General features: G+C 45.5%; 16 non-coding genes across 16 annotated transcripts; 8 read left to right on the top strand and 8 right to left on the bottom strand.

The window, feature by feature from the left end:
* Positions 1-920: 920 nt before the first annotated feature.
* On the bottom strand, positions 921-1,027 carry LOC146820313 (U6 spliceosomal RNA). The gene has a single exon (XR_014964481.1). It is a non-coding gene; the product is annotated as a U6 spliceosomal RNA (small nuclear RNA).
* Positions 1,028-1,805: 778 nt separating this feature from the next.
* On the top strand, positions 1,806-1,878 carry TRNAR-ACG (transfer RNA arginine (anticodon ACG)). The gene has a single exon. It is a non-coding gene; the product is annotated as a tRNA-Arg (tRNA).
* A 1,009-nt stretch (positions 1,879-2,887) lies between these two features.
* On the bottom strand, positions 2,888-2,994 carry LOC146820311 (U6 spliceosomal RNA). The gene has a single exon (XR_014965386.1). It is a non-coding gene; the product is annotated as a U6 spliceosomal RNA (small nuclear RNA).
* A 770-nt stretch (positions 2,995-3,764) lies between these two features.
* On the top strand, positions 3,765-3,837 carry TRNAR-ACG (transfer RNA arginine (anticodon ACG)). Its single transcript has one exon. It is a non-coding gene; the product is annotated as a tRNA-Arg (tRNA).
* Positions 3,838-4,846: 1,009 nt separating this feature from the next.
* LOC146820309 (U6 spliceosomal RNA) lies at positions 4,847-4,953 on the bottom strand. The gene has a single exon (XR_014964971.1). It is a non-coding gene; the product is annotated as a U6 spliceosomal RNA (small nuclear RNA).
* A 778-nt stretch (positions 4,954-5,731) lies between these two features.
* TRNAR-ACG (transfer RNA arginine (anticodon ACG)) lies at positions 5,732-5,804 on the top strand. The gene has a single exon. It is a non-coding gene; the product is annotated as a tRNA-Arg (tRNA).
* Positions 5,805-6,803: 999 nt separating this feature from the next.
* LOC146820307 (U6 spliceosomal RNA) lies at positions 6,804-6,910 on the bottom strand. The gene has a single exon (XR_014964968.1). It is a non-coding gene; the product is annotated as a U6 spliceosomal RNA (small nuclear RNA).
* A 780-nt stretch (positions 6,911-7,690) lies between these two features.
* TRNAR-ACG (transfer RNA arginine (anticodon ACG)) lies at positions 7,691-7,763 on the top strand. The gene has a single exon. It is a non-coding gene; the product is annotated as a tRNA-Arg (tRNA).
* A 999-nt stretch (positions 7,764-8,762) lies between these two features.
* On the bottom strand, positions 8,763-8,869 carry LOC146820305 (U6 spliceosomal RNA). Its single transcript, XR_014965385.1, has one exon. It is a non-coding gene; the product is annotated as a U6 spliceosomal RNA (small nuclear RNA).
* Positions 8,870-9,643: 774 nt separating this feature from the next.
* TRNAR-ACG (transfer RNA arginine (anticodon ACG)) lies at positions 9,644-9,716 on the top strand. Its single transcript has one exon. It is a non-coding gene; the product is annotated as a tRNA-Arg (tRNA).
* Positions 9,717-10,725: 1,009 nt separating this feature from the next.
* LOC146820303 (U6 spliceosomal RNA) lies at positions 10,726-10,832 on the bottom strand. The gene has a single exon (XR_014964480.1). It is a non-coding gene; the product is annotated as a U6 spliceosomal RNA (small nuclear RNA).
* A 778-nt stretch (positions 10,833-11,610) lies between these two features.
* TRNAR-ACG (transfer RNA arginine (anticodon ACG)) lies at positions 11,611-11,683 on the top strand. The gene has a single exon. It is a non-coding gene; the product is annotated as a tRNA-Arg (tRNA).
* Positions 11,684-12,692: 1,009 nt separating this feature from the next.
* Positions 12,693-12,799, bottom strand: LOC146820301 (U6 spliceosomal RNA). The gene has a single exon (XR_014965384.1). It is a non-coding gene; the product is annotated as a U6 spliceosomal RNA (small nuclear RNA).
* Positions 12,800-13,569: 770 nt separating this feature from the next.
* Positions 13,570-13,642, top strand: TRNAR-ACG (transfer RNA arginine (anticodon ACG)). Its single transcript has one exon. It is a non-coding gene; the product is annotated as a tRNA-Arg (tRNA).
* A 1,009-nt stretch (positions 13,643-14,651) lies between these two features.
* Positions 14,652-14,758, bottom strand: LOC146820299 (U6 spliceosomal RNA). The gene has a single exon (XR_014965332.1). It is a non-coding gene; the product is annotated as a U6 spliceosomal RNA (small nuclear RNA).
* Positions 14,759-15,536: 778 nt separating this feature from the next.
* On the top strand, positions 15,537-15,609 carry TRNAR-ACG (transfer RNA arginine (anticodon ACG)). The gene has a single exon. It is a non-coding gene; the product is annotated as a tRNA-Arg (tRNA).
* The last annotated feature ends 982 nt before the right edge of the window (positions 15,610-16,591 follow it).

The following is a 16,591-nucleotide window of genomic DNA, read 5'->3' as shown; positions in this document are numbered from 1 at the left end:
TCATCCAGCAGTCGTTCCATGGTAGGGCTGCAGTAATAGGACCACGGCTAGTTAAAAGTTTCCCATTTGCTGATGGATTCTATGTGACGGCCGTCATGTGGTGTGCTGCTTTTGTATTTCAACATGGGTCTCTGAGTCTCTAAACTAGGAAAAAATCTTGTTGAGAAAAGTGTGTGTGAGAGGATCTGTGGGTGCAGGCAGGTGTGTGCACTTGAGTGCTGACCCATTTACATGTGTGAGAGAGACAAGCAAATTGCCTGTGGGATGTAGGCCTACAACTGGAACCAAGCAGCCAGGCATAACCACAGGTAAGGAGAGAGGAAGGCAGTTCATTATTAGAGCAGGATTATGAGCATCTTGCCCTGCTCCCTTCTGCCCCGATCGGCCACGATCGGCCAATACCTCTCTATTAGGGTGGAGGGTGAACATTTCTTGGACCTCAGAAGCTGAGGGATGCAGGCCCAATATGTCCTCCAAGGGCCTAGAGGACCCGGTGCCCAATCATGCCTGGTGTTTTTCAGCTTACCCGACCAATCTGGTTGCAAGGCGGATTTTAACAGTACTGCTGAAAAGGGACTCCCAGACAGCCCTGAGGCCATCATTTGCATAGGCCCTCCCCTTCTCTTTGTCTTGCTTCCCACAAAGCAACGCATCGCTGGCAGCAGTATAGATTTGGGGGTTGTGAAGAATAATGACAGGGAGGCTGAAGAAGAGAAAGAAAAGTCCCAGAAGTCCTGCAGGCTTCCTTGCTAAATGCAGCTGGACACATAGAGTGCACCTTCTTTACTGCGAGGTAAATACATTAAAAATGTTGAGGAGAGAAAAATTGAAAAATACATATTAGGAGGAAAGCACTGGAACCTGCTTTATTATTTCAATTAGTCTTGAAAACATAGAACATTTCTCTCCTGAAAGCTGGTAAAAATATGGAACGCTTCACGAATTTGCGTGTCATCCTTGCGCAGGGGCTATGCTAATCTTCTCTGTATCGTTCCAATTTTAGTATACGTGCTGCCGAAGCGAGCACACTTCATTGATGAACCTACAATGTTTATAAACTCTCTAAATCTACAGTCTCTAGACATAGGGTGGCCTGGCAGAGATGCTCGGATGGCCTGTAAGCATTCAAATCTGAGCCAATGGGCAAAAATGAATGAAGAGTAACAATCCATTATTCTTCACTGCATTTGTGGTCCAAGACTTCACCAATTGGAAGTATGTAGATTATGCCAGGGTTGCAAAGGCTCATGGTTCAGGCTACAGACAAGGAACATTGTGACATCACGCTGCCTGTGGAACAGTGATATTAGAGGTGAAACAGCTGCACAGTAGGTTAGGTGAAGGGCTCTGAGAGTGGAAAGGCAGCATGCCTGGGTCCCTGGACAAGGTGAGCCTATGACAAGGTGTCTGAATTTTCGCCTGTATTGTAATATTAAACACTTTATTGTTGTACCCGCCTGCTGATTAAGAAGTCCTCAAGATCAGCTCCACACAGACGTGGAACTGATGATGTTAATGCAGACTATTTAAGAAACTGAGGCTGATCTAAAACATTTCCTTGGATCTAGGACCATTTCGCCTGACTTTTAGGTCCTTCCTCCTCCTAAAGTCCTTTGTATAAGTTAGGAACACCTGACAGAACAGAATTTCAGGAGGTCCCTCAGGTGGGTTTACTTGTGTCTTCTGGTTGTGAGCAGTAAACATGGCTAAAAAGGTTGATGGAATGGTGTTTTAAAACACACACACACACACACACACACAATTTCTGGTCCTCTTAAGGACAAAAGTATGGGTGTACCTACAAGGGGCCAGTGGCGCAATGGATAACGTGTCTGACTACGGATCAGAAGATTGTAGGTTCGACTCCTATCTGGCTCGAAAGGGTCATAGGTCCCTGTTTTATGGTATTCCTGTGGAATTCCTATTTACCTCAGACTTGTTGTAGGTTCAATATTCTTGAGCACGACTCATCCAGCAGTCGTTCCATGGTAGGGCTGCAGTAATAGGACCACGGCTGGTTAAAAGTTTCCCATTTGCTGCTGGATTCTATGTGAAGGCCGTCATGTGGTGTGCTGCTTTTGTATTTCAACATGGGTCTCTGAGTCTCTAAACTAGGAAAAAATCTTGTTGAGAAAAGTGTGTGTGAGAGGATCTGTGGGTGCAGGCAGGTGTGTGCACTTGAGTGCTGACCCATTTACATGTGTGAGAGAGACAAGCAAATTGCCTGTGGGATGTAGGCCTACAACTGGAACCAAGCAGCCAGGCATAACCACAGGTAAGGAGAGAGGAAGGCAGTTCATTATTAGAGCAGGATCATGAGCATCTTGCCCTGCTCCCTTTTGCCCCGATCGGCCCCGATCGGCCAAGACCTCTCTATTAGGGTGGAGGGTGAACATTTCTTGGACCTCAGAAACTGAGGGATGCAGGCCCAATATGTCCTCCAAGGGCCTAGAGGACCCGGTGCCCAATCATGCCTGGTATTTTTCAGCTTACCAGACCAATCTGGTTGCAAGGCGGATTTTAACAGTACTGCTGAAAAGGGACTCCCAGACAGCCCTGAGGCCATCATTTGCATAGGCCCTCCCCTTCTCTTTGTCTTGCTTCCCACAAAGCAACGCATCGCTGGCAGCAGTATAGATTTGGGGGTTGTGAAGAATAATGACAGGGAGGCTGAAGAAGAGAAAGAAAAGTCCCAGAAGTCCTGCAGGCTTCCTTGCTAAATGCAGCTGGACACATAGAGTGCACCTTCTTTACTGCGAGGTAAATACATTAAAAATGTTGAGGAGAGAAAAATTGAAAAATACATATTAGGAGGAAAGCACTGGAACCTGCTTTATTATTTCAATTAGTCTTGAAAACATAGAACATTTCTCTCCTGAAAGCTGGTAAAAATATGGTACGCTTCACGAATTTGCGTGTCATCCTTGCGCAGGGGCCATGCTAATCTTCTCTGTATCGTTCCAATTTTAGTATATGTGCTGCCGAAGCGAGCACACTTCATTGATGAACCTACAATGTTTATAAACTCTCTAAATCTACAGTCTCTAGACATAGGGTGGCCTGGCAGAGATGCTCGGATGGCCTGTAAGCATTCAAATCTGAGCCAATGGGCAAAAATTAATGAAGAGTAACAATCCATTATTCTTCACTGCATTTGTGGTCCAAGACTTCACCAATTGGAAGTATGTAGATTATGCCAGGGTTGCAAAGGCTCATGGTTCAGGCTACAGACAAGGAACATTGTGACATCACGCTGCCTGTGGAACAGTGATATTATTGGTGAAACAGCTGCACAGTAGGTTAGGTGAAGGGCTCTGAGAGTGGAAAGGAAGCATGCCTGGGTCCCTGGACAAGGTGAGCCTATGACAAGGTGTCTGAATTTTCGCCTGTATTGTAATATTAAACACTTTATTGTTGTACCCGCCTGCTGATTAAGAAGTCCTCAAGATCAGCTCCACACAGACGTGGAACTGATGATGTTAATGCAGACTATTTAAGAAACTGAGGCTGATCTAAAACATTTCCTTGGATCTAGGACCATTTCGCCTGACTTTTAGGTCCTTCCTCCTCCTAAAGTCCTTTGTATAAGTTAGGAACACCTGACAGAACAGAATTTCAGGAGGTCCCTCAGATGGGTTTACTTGTGTCTTCTGGTTGTGAGCAGTAAACATGGCTAAAAAGGTTGATGGAATGGTGTTTTAAAACACACACACACACACAATTTCTGGTCCTCTTAAGGACAAAAGTATGGGTGTACCTACATGGGGCCAGTGGCGCAATGGATAACGCGTCTGACTACGGATCAGAAGATTGTAGGTTCGACTCCTATCTGGCTCGAAAGGGTCATAGGTCCCTGTTTTATGGTATTCCTGTGGAATTCTTATTTACCTCAGACTTGTTGTAGGTTCAATATTCATGAGCACGACTCATCCAGCAGTCGTTCCATGGTAGGGCTGCAGTAATAGGACCACGGCTGGTTAAAAGTTTCCCATTTGCTGCTGGATTCTATGTGAAGGCCGTCATGTGGTGTGCTGCTTTTGTATTTCAACATGGGTCTCTGAGTCTCTAAACTAGGAAAAAATCTTGTTGAGAAAAGTGTGTGTGAGAGGATCTGTGGGTGCAGGCAGGTGTGTGCACTTGAGTGCTGACCCATTTACATGTGTGAGAGAGACAAGCAAATTGCCTGTGGGATGTAGGCCTACAACTGGAACCAAGCAGCCAGGCATAACCACAGGTAAGGAGAGAGGAAGGCAGTTCATTATTAGAGCAGGATCATGAGCATCTTGCCCTGCTCCCTTCTGCCCCGATCGGCCACGATCGGCCAATACCTCTCTATTAGGGTGGAGGGTGAACATTTCTTGGACCTCAGAAACTGAGGGATGCAGGCCCAATATGTCCTCCAAGGGCCTAGAGGACCCGGTGCCCAATCATGCCTGGTGTTTTTCAGCTTACCCGACCAATCTGGTTGCAAGGCGGATTTTAACAGTACTGCTGAAAAGGGACTCCCAGACAGCCCTGAGGCCATCATTTGCATAGGCCCTCCCCTTCTCTTTGTCTTGCTTCCCACAAAGCAACGCATCGCTGGCAGCAGTATAGATTTGGGTGTTGTGAAGAATAATGACAGGGAGGCTGAAGAAGAGAAAGAAAAGTCCCAGAAGTCCTGCAGGCTTCCTTGCTAAATGCAGCTGGACACATAGAGTGCACCTTCTTTACTGCGAGGTAAATACATTAAAAATGTTGAGGAGAGAAACATTGAAAAATACATATTAGGAGGAAAGCACTGGAACCTGCTTTATTATTTCAATTAGTCTTGAAAACATAGAACATTTCTCTCCTGAAAGTTGGTAAAAATATGGAACGCTTCACGAATTTGCGTGTCATCCTTGCGCAGGGGCCATGCTAATCTTCTCTGTATCGTTCCAATTTTAGTATATGTGCTGCCGAAGCGAGCACACTTCATTGATGAACCTACAATGTTTATAAACTCTCTAAATCTACAGTCTCTAGACATAGGGTGGCCTGGCAGAGATGCTCGGATGGCCTGTAAGCATTCAAATCTGAGCCAATGGGCAAAAATGAATGAAGAGTAACAATCCATTATTCTTCACTGCATTTGTGGTCCAAGACTTCAACAATTGGAAGTATGTAGATTATGCCAGGGTTGCAAAGGCTCATGGTTCAGGCTACAGACAAGGAATATTGTGACATCACGCTGCCTGTGTAACAGTGATATTAGAGGTGAAACAGCTGCACAGTAGGTTAGGTGAAGGGCTCTGAGAGTGGAAAGGCAGCATGCCTGGGTCCCTGGACAAGGTGAGCCTATGACAAGGTGTCTGAATTTTCACCTGTATTGTAATATTAAACACTTTATTGTTGTACCCGCCTGCTGATTAAGAAGTCCTCAAGATCAGCTCCACACAGACGTGGAACTGATGATGTTAATGCAGACTATTTAAGAAACTGAGGCTGATCTAAAACATTTCCTTGGATCTAGGACCATTTCGCCTGACTTTTAGGTCCTTCCTCCTCCTAAAGTCCTTTGTATAAGTTAGGAACACCTGACAGAACAGAATTTCAGGAGGTCCCTCAGGTGGGTTTACTTGTGTCTTCTGGTTGTGAGCAGTAAACATGGCTAAAAAGGTTGATGGAATGGTGTTTTAAAACACACACACACACACACACACACAATTTCTGGTCCTCTTAAGGACAAAAGTATGGGTGTACCTACATGGGGCCAGTGGCGCAATGGATAACGTGTCTGACTACGGATCAGAAGATTGTAGGTTCGACTCCTATCTGGCTCGAAAGGGTCATAGGTCCCTGTTTTATGGTATTCCTGTGGAATTCTTATTTACCTCAGACTTGTTGTAGGTTCAATATTCTTGAGCACGACTCATCCAGCAGTCGTTCCATGGTAGGGCTGCAGTAATAGGACCACGGCTGGTTAAAAGTTTCCCATTTGCTGCTGGATTCTATGTGAAGGCCGTCATGTGGTGTGCTGCTTTTGTATTTCAACATGGGTCTCTGAGTCTCTAAACTAGGAAAAAATCTTGTTGAGAAAAGTGTGTGTGAGAGGATCTGTGGGTGCAGGCAGGTGTGTGCACTTGAGTGCTGACCCATTTACATGTGTGAGAGAGACAAGCAAATTGCCTGTGGGATGTAGGCCTACAACTGGAACCAAGCAGCCAGGCATAACCACAGGTAAGGAGAGAGGAAGGCAGTTCATTATTAGAGCAGGATCATGAGCATCTTGCCCTGCTCCCTTCTGCCCCGATCGGCCAAGACCTCTCTATTAGGGTGGAGGGTGAACATTTCTTGGACCTCAGAAACTGAGGGATGCAGGCCCAATATGTCCTCCAAGGGCCTAGAGGACCCGGTGCCCAATCATGCCTGGTGTTTTTCAGCTTACCCGACCAATCTGGTTGCAAGGCGGATTTTAACAGTACTGCTGAAAAGGGACTCCCAGACAGCCCTGAGGCCATCATTTGCATAGGCCCTCCCCTTCTCTTTGTCTTGCTTCCCACAAAGCAACGCATCGCTGGCAGCAGTATAGATTTGGGGGTTGTGAAGAATAATGACAGGGAGGCTGAAGAAGAGAAAGAAAAGTCCCAGAAGTCCTGCAGGCTTCCTTGCTAAATGCAGCTGGACACATAGAGTGCACCTTCTTTACTGCGAGGTAAATACATTAAAAATGTTGAGGAGAGAAAAATTGAAAAATACATATTAGGAGGAAAGCACTGGAACCTGCTTTATTATTTCAATTAGTCTTGAAAACATAGAACATTTCTCTCCTGAAAGCTGGTAAAAATATGGAACGCTTCACGAATTTGCGTGTCATCCTTGCGCAGGGGCCATGCTAATCTTCTCTGTATCGTTCCAATTTTAGTATATGTGCTGCCGAAGCGAGCACACTTCATTGATGAACCTACAATGTTTATAAACTCTCTAAATCTACAGTCTCTAGACATAGGGTGGCCTGGCAGAGATGCTCGGATGGCCTGTAAGCATTCAAATCTGAGCCAATGGGCAAAAATGAATGAAGAGTAACAATCCATTATTCTTCACTGCATTTGTGGTCCAAGACTTCACCAATTGGAAGTATGTAGATTATGCCAGGATTGCAAAGGCTCATGGTTCAGGCTACAGACAAGGAACATTGTGACATCACGCTGCCTGTGGAACAGTGATATTAGAGGTGAAACAGCTGCACAGTAGGTTAGGTGAAGGGCTCTGAGAGTGGAAAGGCAGCATGCCTGGGTCCCTGGACAAGGTGAGCCTATGACAAGGTGTCTGAATTTTCACCTGTATTGTAATATTAAACACTTTATTGTTGTACCCGCCTGCTGATTAAGAAGTCCTCAAGATCAGCTCCACACAGACGTGGAACTGATGATGTTAATGCAGACTATTTAAGAAACTGAGGCTGATCTAAAACATTTCCTTGGATCTAGGACCATTTCGCCTGACTTTTAGGTCCTTCCTCCTCCTAAAGTCCTTTGTATAAGTTAGGAACACCTGACAGAACAGAATTTCAGGAGGTCCCTCAGGTGGGTTTACTTGTGTCTTCTGGTTGTGAGCAGTAAACATGGCTAAAAAGGTTGATGGAATGGTGTTTTAAAACACACACACACACACACACACACACAATTTCTGGTCCTCTTAAGGACAAAAGTATGGGTGTACCTACATGGGGCCAGTGGCGCAATGGATAACGTGTCTGACTACGGATCAGAAGATTGTAGGTTCGACTCCTATCTGGCTCGAAAGGGTCATAGGTCCCTGTTTTATGGTATTCCTGTGGAATTCTTATTTACCTCAGACTTGTTGTAGGTTCAATATTCTTGAGCACGACTCATCCAGCAGTCGTTCCATGGTAGGGCTGCAGTAATAGGACCACGGCTGGTTAAAAGTTTCCCATTTGCTGCTGGATTCTATGTGAAGGCCGTCATGTGGTGTGCTGCTTTTGTATTTCAACATGGGTCTCTGAGTCTCTAAACTAGGAAAAAATCTTGTTGAGAAAAGTGTGTGTGAGAGGATCTGTGGGTGCAGGCAGGTGTGCGCACTTGAGTGCTGACCCATTTACATGTGTGAGAGAGACAAGCAAATTGCCTGTGGGATGTAGGCCTACAACTGGAACCAAGCAGCCAGGCATAACCACAGGTAAGGAGAGAGGAAGGCAGTTCATTACTAGAGCAGGATCATGAGCATCTTGCCCTGCTCCCTTCTGCCCCGATCGGCCAAGACCTCTCTATTAGGGTGGAGGGTGAACATTTCTTGGACCTCAGAAACTGAGGGATGCAGGCCCAATATGTCCTCCAAGGGCCTAGAGGACCCGGTGCCCAATCATGCCTGGTATTTTTCAGCTTACCAGACCAATCTGGTTGCAAGGCGGATTTTAACAGTACTGCTGAAAAGGGACTCCCAGACAGCCCTGAGGCCATCATTTGCATAGGCCCTCCCCTTCTCTTTGTCTTGCTTCCCACAAAGCAACGCATCGCTGGCAGCAGTATAGATTTGGGGGTTGTGAAGAATAATGACAGGGAGGCTGAAGAAGAGAAAGAAAAGTCCCAGAAGTCCTGCAGGCTTCCTTGCTAAATGCAGCTGGACACATAGAGTACACCTTCTTTACTGCGAGGTAAATACATTAAAAATGTTGAGGAGAGAAAAATTGAAAAATACATATTAGGAGGAAAGCACTGGAACCTGCTTTATTATTTCAATTAGTCTTGAAAACATAGAACATTTCTCTCCTGAAAGCTGGTAAAAATATGGTACGCTTCACGAATTTGCGTGTCATCCTTGCGCAGGGGCCATGCTAATCTTCTCTGTATCGTTCCAATTTTAGTATATGTGCTGCCGAAGCGAGCACACTTCAGTGATGAACCTACAATGTTTATAAACTCTCTAAATCTACAGTCTCTAGACATAGGGTGGCCTGGCAGAGATGCTCGGATGGCCTGTAAGCATTCAAATCTGAGCCAATGGGCAAAAATGAATGAAGAGTAACAATCCATTATTCTTCACTGCATTTGTGGTCCAAGACTTCACCAATTGGAAGTATGTAGATTATGCCAGGGTTGCAAAGGCTCATGGTTCAGGCTACAGACAAGGAACATTGTGACATCACGCTGCCTGTGGAACAGTGATATTAGAGGTGAAACAGCTGCACAGTAGGTTAGGTGAAGGGCTCTGAGAGTGGAAAGGTAGCATGCCTGGGTCCCTGGACAAGGTGAGGCTATGACAAGGTGTCTGAATTTTCGCCTGTATTGTAATATTAAACACTTTATTGTTGTACCCGCCTGCTGATAAAGAAGTCCTCAAGATCAGCTCCACACAGACGTGGAACTGATGATGTTAATGCAGACTATTTAAGAAACTGAGGCTGATCTAAAACATTTCCTTGGATCTAGGACCATTTCGCCTGACTTTTAGGTCCTTCCTCCTCCTAAAGTCCTTTGTATAAGTTAGGAACACCTGACAGAACAGAATTTCAGGAGGTCCCTCAGGTGGGTTTACTTGTGTCTTCTGGTTGTGAGCAGTAAACATGGCTAAAAATGTTGATGGAATGGTGTTTTAAAACACACACACACACACACACAATTTCTGGTCCTCTTAAGGACAAAAGTATGGGTGTACCTACATGGGGCCAGTGGCGCAATGGATAACGCGTCTGACTACGGATCAGAAGATTGTAGGTTTGATTCCTATCTGGCTCGAAAGGGTCATAGGTCCCTGTTTTATGGTATTCCTGTGGAATTCTTATTTACCTCAGACTTGTTGTAGGTTCAATATTCTCGAGCACGACTCATCCAGCAGTCGTTCCATGGTAGGGCTGCAGTAATAGGACCACGGCTAGTTAAAAGTTTCCCATTTGCTGATGGATTCTATGTGACGGCCGTCATGTGGTGTGCTGCTTTTGTATTTCAACATGGGTCTCTGAGTCTCTAAACTAGGAAAAAATCTTGTTGAGAAAAGTGTGTGTGAGAGGATCTGTGGGTGCAGGCAGGTGTGTGCACTTGAGTGCTGACCCATTTACATGTGTGAGAGAGACAAGCAAATTGCCTGTGGGATGTAGGCCTACAACTGGAACCAAGCAGCCAGGCATAACCACAGGTAAGGAGAGAGGAAGGCAGTTCATTATTAGAGCAGGATTATGAGCATCTTGCCCTGCTCCCTTCTGCCCCGATCGGCCACGATCGGCCAATACCTCTCTATTAGGGTGGAGGGTGAACATTTCTTGGACCTCAGAAGCTGAGGGATGCAGGCCCAATATGTCCTCCAAGGGCCTAGAGGACCCGGTGCCCAATCATGCCTGGTGTTTTTCAGCTTACCCGACCAATCTGGTTGCAAGGCGGATTTTAACAGTACTGCTGAAAAGGGACTCCCAGACAGCCCTGAGGCCATCATTTGCATAGGCCCTCCCCTTCTCTTTGTCTTGCTTCCCACAAAGCAACGCATCGCTGGCAGCAGTATAGATTTGGGGGTTGTGAAGAATAATGACAGGGAGGCTGAAGAAGAGAAAGAAAAGTCCCAGAAGTCCTGCAGGCTTCCTTGCTAAATGCAGCTGGACACATAGAGTGCACCTTCTTTACTGCGAGGTAAATACATTAAAAATGTTGAGGAGAGAAAAATTGAAAAATACATATTAGGAGGAAAGCACTGGAACCTGCTTTATTATTTCAATTAGTCTTGAAAACATAGAACATTTCTCTCCTGAAAGCTGGTAAAAATATGGAACGCTTCACGAATTTGCGTGTCATCCTTGCGCAGGGGCTATGCTAATCTTCTCTGTATCGTTCCAATTTTAGTATACGTGCTGCCGAAGCGAGCACACTTCATTGATGAACCTACAATGTTTATAAACTCTCTAAATCTACAGTCTCTAGACATAGGGTGGCCTGGCAGAGATGCTCGGATGGCCTGTAAGCATTCAAATCTGAGCCAATGGGCAAAAATGAATGAAGAGTAACAATCCATTATTCTTCACTGCATTTGTGGTCCAAGACTTCACCAATTGGAAGTATGTAGATTATGCCAGGGTTGCAAAGGCTCATGGTTCAGGCTACAGACAAGGAACATTGTGACATCACGCTGCCTGTGGAACAGTGATATTAGAGGTGAAACAGCTGCACAGTAGGTTAGGTGAAGGGCTCTGAGAGTGGAAAGGCAGCATGCCTGGGTCCCTGGACAAGGTGAGCCTATGACAAGGTGTCTGAATTTTCGCCTGTATTGTAATATTAAACACTTTATTGTTGTACCCGCCTGCTGATTAAGAAGTCCTCAAGATCAGCTCCACACAGACGTGGAACTGATGATGTTAATGCAGACTATTTAAGAAACTGAGGCTGATCTAAAACATTTCCTTGGATCTAGGACCATTTCGCCTGACTTTTAGGTCCTTCCTCCTCCTAAAGTCCTTTGTATAAGTTAGGAACACCTGACAGAACAGAATTTCAGGAGGTCCCTCAGGTGGGTTTACTTGTGTCTTCTGGTTGTGAGCAGTAAACATGGCTAAAAAGGTTGATGGAATGGTGTTTTAAAACACACACACACACACACACACACAATTTCTGGTCCTCTTAAGGACAAAAGTATGGGTGTACCTACAAGGGGCCAGTGGCGCAATGGATAACGTGTCTGACTACGGATCAGAAGATTGTAGGTTCGACTCCTATCTGGCTCGAAAGGGTCATAGGTCCCTGTTTTATGGTATTCCTGTGGAATTCCTATTTACCTCAGACTTGTTGTAGGTTCAATATTCTTGAGCACGACTCATCCAGCAGTCGTTCCATGGTAGGGCTGCAGTAATAGGACCACGGCTGGTTAAAAGTTTCCCATTTGCTGCTGGATTCTATGTGAAGGCCGTCATGTGGTGTGCTGCTTTTGTATTTCAACATGGGTCTCTGAGTCTCTAAACTAGGAAAAAATCTTGTTGAGAAAAGTGTGTGTGAGAGGATCTGTGGGTGCAGGCAGGTGTGTGCACTTGAGTGCTGACCCATTTACATGTGTGAGAGAGACAAGCAAATTGCCTGTGGGATGTAGGCCTACAACTGGAACCAAGCAGCCAGGCATAACCACAGGTAAGGAGAGAGGAAGGCAGTTCATTATTAGAGCAGGATCATGAGCATCTTGCCCTGCTCCCTTTTGCCCCGATCGGCCCCGATCGGCCAAGACCTCTCTATTAGGGTGGAGGGTGAACATTTCTTGGACCTCAGAAACTGAGGGATGCAGGCCCAATATGTCCTCCAAGGGCCTAGAGGACCCGGTGCCCAATCATGCCTGGTATTTTTCAGCTTACCAGACCAATCTGGTTGCAAGGCGGATTTTAACAGTACTGCTGAAAAGGGACTCCCAGACAGCCCTGAGGCCATCATTTGCATAGGCCCTCCCCTTCTCTTTGTCTTGCTTCCCACAAAGCAACGCATCGCTGGCAGCAGTATAGATTTGGGGGTTGTGAAGAATAATGACAGGGAGGCTGAAGAAGAGAAAGAAAAGTCCCAGAAGTCCTGCAGGCTTCCTTGCTAAATGCAGCTGGACACATAGAGTGCACCTTCTTTACTGCGAGGTAAATACATTAAAAATGTTGAGGAGAGAAAAATTGAAAAATACATATTAGGAGGAAAGCACTGGAACCTGCTTTATTATTTCAATTAGTCTTGAAAACATAGAACATTTCTCTCCTGAAAGCTGGTAAAAATATGGTACGCTTCACGAATTTGCGTGTCATCCTTGCGCAGGGGCCATGCTAATCTTCTCTGTATCGTTCCAATTTTAGTATATGTGCTGCCGAAGCGAGCACACTTCATTGATGAACCTACAATGTTTATAAACTCTCTAAATCTACAGTCTCTAGACATAGGGTGGCCTGGCAGAGATGCTCGGATGGCCTGTAAGCATTCAAATCTGAGCCAATGGGCAAAAATTAATGAAGAGTAACAATCCATTATTCTTCACTGCATTTGTGGTCCAAGACTTCACCAATTGGAAGTATGTAGATTATGCCAGGGTTGCAAAGGCTCATGGTTCAGGCTACAGACAAGGAACATTGTGACATCACGCTGCCTGTGGAACAGTGATATTATTGGTGAAACAGCTGCACAGTAGGTTAGGTGAAGGGCTCTGAGAGTGGAAAGGAAGCATGCCTGGGTCCCTGGACAAGGTGAGCCTATGACAAGGTGTCTGAATTTTCGCCTGTATTGTAATATTAAACACTTTATTGTTGTACCCGCCTGCTGATTAAGAAGTCCTCAAGATCAGCTCCACACAGACGTGGAACTGATGATGTTAATGCAGACTATTTAAGAAACTGAGGCTGATCTAAAACATTTCCTTGGATCTAGGACCATTTCGCCTGACTTTTAGGTCCTTCCTCCTCCTAAAGTCCTTTGTATAAGTTAGGAACACCTGACAGAACAGAATTTCAGGAGGTCCCTCAGATGGGTTTACTTGTGTCTTCTGGTTGTGAGCAGTAAACATGGCTAAAAAGGTTGATGGAATGGTGTTTTAAAACACACACACACACACAATTTCTGGTCCTCTTAAGGACAAAAGTATGGGTGTACCTACATGGGGCCAGTGGCGCAATGGATAACGCGTCTGACTACGGATCAGAAGATTGTAGGTTCGACTCCTATCTGGCTCGAAAGGGTCATAGGTCCCTGTTTTATGGTATTCCTGTGGAATTCTTATTTACCTCAGACTTGTTGTAGGTTCAATATTCATGAGCACGACTCATCCAGCAGTCGTTCCATGGTAGGGCTGCAGTAATAGGACCACGGCTGGTTAAAAGTTTCCCATTTGCTGCTGGATTCTATGTGAAGGCCGTCATGTGGTGTGCTGCTTTTGTATTTCAACATGGGTCTCTGAGTCTCTAAACTAGGAAAAAATCTTGTTGAGAAAAGTGTGTGTGAGAGGATCTGTGGGTGCAGGCAGGTGTGTGCACTTGAGTGCTGACCCATTTACATGTGTGAGAGAGACAAGCAAATTGCCTGTGGGATGTAGGCCTACAACTGGAACCAAGCAGCCAGGCATAACCACAGGTAAGGAGAGAGGAAGGCAGTTCATTATTAGAGCAGGATCATGAGCATCTTGCCCTGCTCCCTTCTGCCCCGATCGGCCACGATCGGCCAATACCTCTCTATTAGGGTGGAGGGTGAACATTTCTTGGACCTCAGAAACTGAGGGATGCAGGCCCAATATGTCCTCCAAGGGCCTAGAGGACCCGGTGCCCAATCATGCCTGGTGTTTTTCAGCTTACCCGACCAATCTGGTTGCAAGGCGGATTTTAACAGTACTGCTGAAAAGGGACTCCCAGACAGCCCTGAGGCCATCATTTGCATAGGCCCTCCCCTTCTCTTTGTCTTGCTTCCCACAAAGCAACGCATCGCTGGCAGCAGTATAGATTTGGGTGTTGTGAAGAATAATGACAGGGAGGCTGAAGAAGAGAAAGAAAAGTCCCAGAAGTCCTGCAGGCTTCCTTGCTAAATGCAGCTGGACACATAGAGTGCACCTTCTTTACTGCGAGGTAAATACATTAAAAATGTTGAGGAGAGAAACATTGAAAAATACATATTAGGAGGAAAGCACTGGAACCTGCTTTATTATTTCAATTAGTCTTGAAAACATAGAACATTTCTCTCCTGAAAGTTGGTAAAAATATGGAACGCTTCACGAATTTGCGTGTCATCCTTGCGCAGGGGCCATGCTAATCTTCTCTGTATCGTTCCAATTTTAGTATATGTGCTGCCGAAGCAAGCACACTTCATTGATGAACCTACAATGTTTATAAACTCTCTAAATCTACAGTCTCTAGACATAGGGTGGCCTGGCAGAGATGCTCGGATGGCCTGTAAGCATTCAAATCTGAGCCAATGGGCAAAAATGAATGAAGAGTAACAATCCATTATTCTTCACTGCATTTGTGGTCCAAGACTTCAACAATTGGAAGTATGTAGATTATGCCAGGGTTGCAAAGGCTCATGGTTCAGGCTACAGACAAGGAATATTGTGACATCACGCTGCCTGTGTAACAGTGATATTAGAGGTGAAACAGCTGCACAGTAGGTTAGGTGAAGGGCTCTGAGAGTGGAAAGGCAGCATGCCTGGGTCCCTGGACAAGGTGAGCCTATGACAAGGTGTCTGAATTTTCACCTGTATTGTAATATTAAACACTTTATTGTTGTACCCGCCTGCTGATTAAGAAGTCCTCAAGATCAGCTCCACACAGACGTGGAACTGATGATGTTAATGCAGACTATTTAAGAAACTGAGGCTGATCTAAAACATTTCCTTGGATCTAGGACCATTTCGCCTGACTTTTAGGTCCTTCCTCCTCCTAAAGTCCTTTGTATAAGTTAGGAACACCTGACAGAACAGAATTTCAGGAGGTCCCTCAGGTGGGTTTACTTGTGTCTTCTGGTTGTGAGCAGTAAACATGGCTAAAAAGGTTGATGGAATGGTGTTTTAAAACACACACACACACACACACACACAATTTCTGGTCCTCTTAAGGACAAAAGTATGGGTGTACCTACATGGGGCCAGTGGCGCAATGGATAACGTGTCTGACTACGGATCAGAAGATTGTAGGTTCGACTCCTATCTGGCTCGAAAGGGTCATAGGTCCCTGTTTTATGGTATTCCTGTGGAATTCTTATTTACCTCAGACTTGTTGTAGGTTCAATATTCTTGAGCACGACTCATCCAGCAGTCGTTCCATGGTAGGGCTGCAGTAATAGGACCACGGCTGGTTAAAAGTTTCCCATTTGCTGCTGGATTCTATGTGAAGGCCGTCATGTGGTGTGCTGCTTTTGTATTTCAACATGGGTCTCTGAGTCTCTAAACTAGGAAAAAATCTTGTTGAGAAAAGTGTGTGTGAGAGGATCTGTGGGTGCAGGCAGGTGTGTGCACTTGAGTGCTGACCCATTTACATGTGTGAGAGAGACAAGCAAATTGCCTGTGGGATGTAGGCCTACAACTGGAACCAAGCAGCCAGGCATAACCACAGGTAAGGAGAGAGGAAGGCAGTTCATTATTAGAGCAGGATCATGAGCATCTTGCCCTGCTCCCTTCTGCCCCGATCGGCCAAGACCTCTCTATTAGGGTGGAGGGTGAACATTTCTTGGACCTCAGAAACTGAGGGATGCAGGCCCAATATGTCCTCCAAGGGCCTAGAGGACCCGGTGCCCAATCATGCCTGGTATTTTTCAGCTTACCAGACCAATCTGGTTGCAAGGCGGATTTTAACAGTACTGCTGAAAAGGGACTCCCAGACAGCCCTGAGGCCATCATTTGCATAGGCCCTCCCCTTCTCTTTGTCTTGCTTCCCACAAAGCAACGCATCGCTGGCAGCAGTATAGATTTGGGGGTTGTGAAGAATAATGACAGGGAGGCTGAAGAAGAGAAAGAAAAGTCCCAGAAGTCCTGCAGGCTTCCTTGCTAAATGCAGCTGGACACATAGAGTACACCTTCTTTACTGCGAGGTAAATACATTAAAAATGTTGAGGAGAGAAAAATTGAAAAATACATATTAGGAGGAAAGCACTGGAACCTGCTTTATTATTTCAATTAGTCTTGAAAACATAGAACATTT

This window comes from Triturus cristatus, chromosome 6 (assembly GCF_964204655.1).
Source record: "Triturus cristatus chromosome 6, aTriCri1.1, whole genome shotgun sequence".
NCBI classification, from domain to species: Eukaryota; Metazoa; Chordata; class Amphibia; order Caudata; family Salamandridae; genus Triturus; species Triturus cristatus.
This window is presented reverse-complemented; position numbering and strand designations above follow the sequence as displayed.